Raw genomic sequence first — 7,186 nt, 5'->3', positions numbered from 1 at the left:
GGGCAAAGTGGGTGTAACAGCATGATGCTAGTATTTCCTCCAAGGTAGCGGAATATTAAAGGTGCCAGAACTTACCAGCTTGGATCAGCTATATTATCTTTGGAAGGATGATATATAATGAAGTTAGTTGCTTCACTATCAAACCTCTAGGCACCCATGGGCTAGGTGGCTCTTTGAAATTACCTCTAGAGATGTTCAGGAAGGATACTGTTAGCACTGGCTGGCATACAGAGAGCTACTAAAAATGGGAATACCGCACAAAGAACACAAATGTGCAGCTTCCACTAGAAGACTGCAATAAAATAAAAAACAGAGCCTTACCCAATATCATATATTGAGAAGATACTGGAAAAACTTTCTGTAACTAATATATTTTGTCATCAGTGAAACTGTACACCAAAGGCAATATGAAGCAGACATTCTAATATTAAATAAAAAAACCTCTCTCAACCTTATGTTACTTTTTACAATATGCAGTATACAGCCAGGTTGCAGCAAAGCTGCACCAAATCCATTCAAGCTGCCTGCCTGACCCGGTGTACAGGTAGCAGCGTAGTGGTGATTTTAGAAGAGAAATCGCATCAACAGGCACTGCAGTACTTTGTTGATGCCACAAAAAAAGCCACAGGGTTAAAACAGATCATGCTTCTGCTGCCAGCAGGATTATTAATGTACATGGATCAGTGCATTATGTGATATCATAAAGGTAACATTGCCAATAAATAATTAAAGTGGTTTACTGGCAAGCAATTCTAATTGATTTTTTACTTTTTTTCATCTGTTTAGATTTAGAGAATATGTGGGTTCTTGCAAGTAAAATCTTGGCCTGATCATTTTGCCTGATTACAGCGGTTTGTGGTCTGTATAAGCAGAAAGATATACAGCCTGCGCGTTTTCAGTTACCATAATATCTATAAAAATAAGACAAACACCAAGTGATCTCATACAAAGTAATAGATTAGCTTTTCAGGGGGGTACCATAAGGAGCCTGCCAGGAGTACCTGGCACCTCCTTATTTAGGGGAAACATAACAGCTTTCTATGTAAAACTTGCAGAGACTTACCTGATCTGGTGGCAAAAAGAATTGATGTAGATGGACCAAGAAGGTTAGGATTTGCTTCCTATGGTCCCTAATATTATAAGCAATTTGATACTGTAAGGCAAGGAAAAGACATAATCAACTTTCTGAACAGTATTGAATATTTGTCTTCTTCTATTATGCCTGCACAGGCTTTTAATGAACAAAATCAGCTTACATCAATCAGTAAGGTTGGGACACATAAGCACATTTTTTCTGCTGATCAGCTAGTTTAAAGTCTGGGAGCTCTTCCAGGCCCTTCCATCAATATTTTTAGATTTGCATTTCTCTGGTCAAGAGGAATTTCCCAAAGAAGAAGACACGGACACGGACTGCAGAAAGCCCTGTGCAAGAAACAATTTGGATATCAGCCAGTTGAAGCCCATTGTTGTTGCTCGATGTATACGCACAATTGACTATGGTCATGTGCGCACATGCGCATATGCATTCCCAAGTTTATTCAAATACTATCCCAGCAACACAGCAACCCAAAAATGGGAGGAAAATGGGGGTGCTTTTTTTGCTCCGAATACCCTCCCATGCTTTTAAGGGGGGCCCCAGCAGGCGGCTGCAGTTTCATCTAGCCTGGAATACCCCCTGCAGCATCGCCCCCTCTGTTCTGCAGCCTCCCCTGCCCGGATTACAAAAAACATAAAGCCCTCCACTACCTTTTCCTATTGATCGCAGAGCCCTGCCTTCCCCCCGCCCCCCGTGTTTATCAGCAGCTCACGTCTATAGGGATTCTGGGAATGTGTTTCTGTGTGAGAAGGCTCCATGTAACAGTGGGGAGTGGGAAGGGAGGCAGAGAGAGCGGGATAAGGGCAGTGTGAGATGAGCAGTGTTGGTTAGCAGTTTTTTTTTCTTGTGCAGCATGTCATTCTCCTATAACTGGTGAGCTGTAGCTTTCCCGTCACTATAGTCTTGTAGTGCAATATCTGTGCCATGTGCTATGTGCAATGTGCTATGTGCTATGTGCAATGTATCTGTACAATGTTCAATCTCTCTCTCGGCAAATATTATTCTGCTATATTTTAATAAATATTTCTTTATACAATTTGGTTCAGAATATTTTTTTTTCTTGTTTTCCTCTAAAACCTGGGTGCATCTTATGGTCAGGTGCGTCTTACGGTCCGAAAAATACAGTATATATTATACACAATTTGAAAGAGGATACAGGCTTTTTTTTACAAAAGGCCCATTCTTTATTCTCCTATTTCCTAGCTTCTCATTGGCTGGAACCACGAGGTAAGAGCTCCACCTAAGATCCTAGAATCTCTGTCTTCCCAGCCTCAAGCCTTATAATAGTTTTTCATTAATTCCTACAAACATTTGACAAGTTTAGTTGATAAGGTCAGAACCTAAATCTCAGAGATGGTTGCTACCACTACCCCCTACTTTGACCACTTTGGGCTTGATTTATCAAAGCTCTCCAAGGCTGGAGATGATACACTTTTATCAGTGAAGCTGGGTGATCCAGCAAACCTGGAATGGATCTGGTCTAGGATTGAAAACATTTGCTCGCAAATTGCAAATGACTTTGAAGAAATCCATTCCAGGTTTGCCGGATCACCCAACTTCACTAATGAAAGGGTATCCTTTCCAGTCTAGGAGAGCTTTAATAAATCAGGCCCTATGGGTCTATTTATAAAACAGGCAATCTGACATTCCCTCAAACATTTTCTCGTGGGAATCAATAACTGCCATTGAAACACAAGAGGTAATTTTAAAGGGAATATCAGGTACCCTGTTTTATAAATAGCTCTACATCCTATATAAAGGAGATGAATATTACAGAACCCAAGTTATTTATTCTGATGGGTCAGTCCACCAAAAAATGCAATTTTGGTTTTGTACCTTCTCTCTGTCCTGGGTTACACATATGAGATTATCTTAAATTCCAAGTATATTGACGGGTTACAGCTTTTACAATCAGTCCCATTCCATTTTTCGATTTTTATGAAAAGACTTCTCCTGCTGCAGGAAATCTCACAGTAAAGGAAGAAGGGTCAGATATTCCCATATGTTGGTTTTATTACTTGGGCCTGGAAAAGTCAAAGTGTGATTCTAGCATGTGCTCAGTAACCTTGGGGTGTACCTAAAATCTAAGATTTTTGCTTCAGTTCATAAAAACTAACCTTGATTTAACATTGCCCATTTCATCCAATTTTAAATGTTATTTTCCAAGCTAGCACACCAGCTTTTAGCTCATCTGATAATGTGCTAGCAGCATCCAAGTCCGCATTGGACAGTAATCTTCATCTTGATGCACAATGAGATGGAGCAAATTTTGACATTGCAATAAAAATGACTGACAAAGTGATGACTAAAATAAAAATGGTATTTGGTAAGCTCCAATCACTTACATTACTGGGAACACAATGCCCTGCCAAATTCATGAGTCACAGACTTCAGTGCACTTCAATGCAGCAGTGAACCAGCCTAGATACTGTACAGGATTGTTTTTTACACAATAATTAATCTGATGAGTAACAGCACCCAATTGCTGCAATGTCTTCTCTGGCAGGTAATGACAGGAGGCACATTTTACATTTACTTTCTTCCATTAAAGGAATAATGAACAAAAAATACAATGATGTCTCAAGAACCTTGCGAAACTGCTTAAATAACACAAGAAATTAGGTTAGAAAAATGAATGGCAATATTTAATATGTGTTAAAGAGGAATTTTAGGCAACAAGTGAAGCTGAGGTAATGTCCAAGATGAGTACATTATTAAAGGCAATTACATTTATATCTTCCATTCCATTCATTTATTTATAGGAGTCTAAAATCTGCCTGACCTGAAAACTTTATAGTTGCACCTTATAGTCCTAGGCAGGACCTTGACAAACTTACCTTTTGTTCCTGGTATAGGAAGGTGCCCACTGCCCAGGCACTTCTGTGCATATAGACTCATAGATCAAGAAACAACAAAGACAGAGATTTAAGCAGGGTTTTTTGGCACAAACAATGTATTCAACATACATTAACAAAATTTGTAATAGGGTTTGTACATTAAAAAATACCACTGTACACAACTAGTGGTCAGGTATAATCATTGAAGTCATATGATTACTTAATACAATAAACAGTAATAAAAGGTTGGTTTGAAGCACCTTATTATCCTTGGGGTTCAACCACAGACAAAGTGTTGTATTAATATGACTTCAATGATTATACCTGACCACTAGTTGTGTACAGTGGTATTTTTTAATGTACAAACCCTATTACAAATTTTGTTAATGTATGTTGAATACATCGTTTGTGCCGAAAAACCCTGCTTAAATCTTTGTTGTTTCTTGATCTATTGAATGATGAGGGTAGGCACGCTATTGCTCTATATACAGTCACTGTGATATACCACCACCATTGCCACATCTCGATATAGACTCATAACTGTACATGTACAGCATTAAATCTAAGGAAGGATCAGACCTGCAGAGTGATCAAGCAATCCTGAGTGGCTCCCGGCACCTTGCAGTCACTTGGTCACTAGTACTGCAGCAATTGTTCTTAAAAAACAGCTTCTGCAGATTTGACAGTGGGTGAGCCATGCTGCACCACTTACTGCTGTCCCCATTCATTCTCTATGGGGCTGCCATATATTGAAGCTATTGAGGCGCCGCTGTCTCTGACTGTTAGTCTTGGGAGATTAGGAGTCAGATTTGATGGTGGCACTGCTGTGCTACTCATCGTTCTCCTTGCTGGAGGCTATGCAAAATGGAAGCAAAGCCCTGCTTCTGCCAAGATGGCCACCTCTCTACAGACACACAGCACACAACAAGGTATGGTAAGTCAGTAATAGGGTAAAAAATCAGTAAGGAGACACAGACAATATTGGTGACTTGTTCTATGGCCTCGGCCTGTCTTTTTGGTCACAACTCCTCATTAAGGGCTATTGTACATGGGCAGTTAAAGTGGAAATTTTAAAAGTCCTATTATAAAAAAAATGGGGATTAAGCAGGTTTTTATTGCAGAAGGGGTCACTTCTGCAATAACTGTTCTTACCTGCCTGATTGCCAACCGACCCAGCTGTTAATTTTTGTTGCACATGCACAGCCCAGCGTTTGTTGCCAGGGACACCTGGCATTACCTGATTCCCTTATACCTGTCAGGAATGAATGAACTCCTATGTGCCTGAACAGGAGTTACGTCAACACTTTCCAGCCAATCAAGATGGCCAAAAATCAGGATACGGAAAAAAAGGAAGGAAGAAGGTGGTGCTGGGGACAGGTGAGTACCGATAAGTTTAGTCCTGCTTCATGATGCATACAGGATGTTTGCATTTGCTACATATACAGTTGTTGTTAAAAGTAATAAAATCTAAACATAAATCAGTCTTTAAACAGGCTTTAACTGATATCAGAAATCTGTGGATTTACATTCAGTATAAGTATCAGTTTGTGCTTTGCTTTATCCCCACTGGCATGAAGGGAATCAGGAGTAAAAGGAAGTTAAGTATGTAAAAGTAGGAATGTATGAAAAGCATGATGATGTGCATGAGCAAAGTGTAGGTTCACTTTAATAAACGCAGCTAAACTAATTGCAACCTAATCGCTTTCTTTGAAAAAGTTATTTCAACAAGTAAGCCAGCAGATTGTAACGGTCATATTCCATTGAGCAAATGTCATTAAGACTCCACCATTCGTAGAGACAATACTAAGTTTAAAACATAATTTACCAAAACTACTGTAAAATTATAAAACTTGCAAGAAATTGCTTAATAAAAAAAGTATAATAAATGGTGTTGTGTCTCCGCCTAGTGGCCATTACAGGACACGGGCAAGTCAATAACTCAGAAAACAAAGGACTAAATAATCATTTCTTATTGTACATTGTGTTTTTATTATTAATTATATAATTTTATAATTCAAATATATTATAATATATAAATAATATATATTGTATAATAATTGTATATTTGTTATTAATACATATTGATGTGGACAAAAACAAGAGATTTTTTCAAGGGTACAATGGTCTCAGGGTGTTTACTTTTAAAAGTAAACATGAACTTGTATTTATTCTATTAGGTCAGTGTTTCTCAACCAAGGTTCTGTGGAACACTGGGGTTCCTTCAGGGGTTGCTAGGGGTTCCTTGGGCAATGAGCAGTTTGTGCCTCTTAGGTCAGTTTAACTGACACCAATGGCCATGTTGTCTCTAAGGGTGACATTCTTCCCACTGGCCAACAATGTAAGAGGCATTCTTCCCACTGACCACCACATTAATATACTGTGATCTGTGGATGTAGTAATTATAGAAGGGGTTCTCAGAAGACCTGGATATTTTTTAAATGGGTTTTCCCATGTTAAAAAGGCTGAGAAACAATGTATTAGCCAGCTTCAGAAAATGAGCATTAAATCTCAAAAATCTACCCCACCACCAACCCAAAAGGAGCTTATAAAGGGTGCAGAATGTTGATCCAGGGATTTATCCAGCTGGCTTCATGGATCAGAAGGGATTTTTAAGGCTGCTCCTTTAATTAGGATTACAAATGCCTGCTTTTCTTCTCAGCTCTTTCATATAAGAAGTGGTTTTGTAGTTAACGGAGAATAGTTAGGAAAGCTGATAACATTGTGACTTCAATTCAGTAGTGATAAAAGTACAAAAACACAAGAAGATCATCAGGACCCACCACGCACACACATCAAACATCAGTATTATTATTATTATTATTATTATTATTATTAATAATAATAAACATGTTACGGAGGGATTGTGCATCATATATCATAACTTTGTAATGTGAGTGATGTTGACAAATATAATGATACTGAAGTGCCATGTTTCATGTAAAATATCATATTAGGTGCAATGCTGCCCTAGCCTGGCAGGCATCCTATTAGTAGCTTGCATTGGTATATGTCCACACCAAGACTCTATATAAAGCAAAGGTGTGCTCAGGCTGCTATTTCTGTGAGTGATTTTTTTCTTCTGTTAGGGATTAGGGCTTTGCTGCTATGAGATCAAGACTTTTTAAGATGTTTAAAGGGGGATATGATCCTCTTGTATAAATATATAAATGTTCCATATAGAGAACTCTCTTCCCCATTATTCACTTTGAGATCATTACAAAGAACAAGAGAGCACTCTTTGCGTTGTTTAAGC

General features: G+C 38.6%; 1 long non-coding RNA gene across 1 annotated transcript in view; it reads right to left on the bottom strand.

The window, feature by feature from the left end:
- LOC140337588 (uncharacterized) overlaps positions 1 to 1,579 on the bottom strand; it is a 3,122-nt gene extending 1,543 nt beyond the window's left edge. Inside the window, exons 1-2 of the long non-coding RNA XR_011922097.1 lie at positions 1,257 to 1,579; positions 1,064 to 1,153 (exon numbers count right to left, since the gene is read on the bottom strand). This is a non-coding gene — a long non-coding RNA (uncharacterized lncRNA). The remainder of the gene's footprint in view (positions 1 to 1,063; positions 1,154 to 1,256) is intronic.
- Positions 1,580 to 7,186: the final 5,607 nt, after the last annotated feature.

Source organism: Pyxicephalus adspersus, chromosome 9 (genome assembly GCF_032062135.1).
Source record: "Pyxicephalus adspersus chromosome 9, UCB_Pads_2.0, whole genome shotgun sequence".
NCBI classification, from domain to species: domain Eukaryota; kingdom Metazoa; phylum Chordata; class Amphibia; order Anura; family Pyxicephalidae; genus Pyxicephalus; species Pyxicephalus adspersus.
Note: the sequence above shows the minus strand (reverse complement) of the source record. Positions and strands in the feature narration are given on the sequence as shown.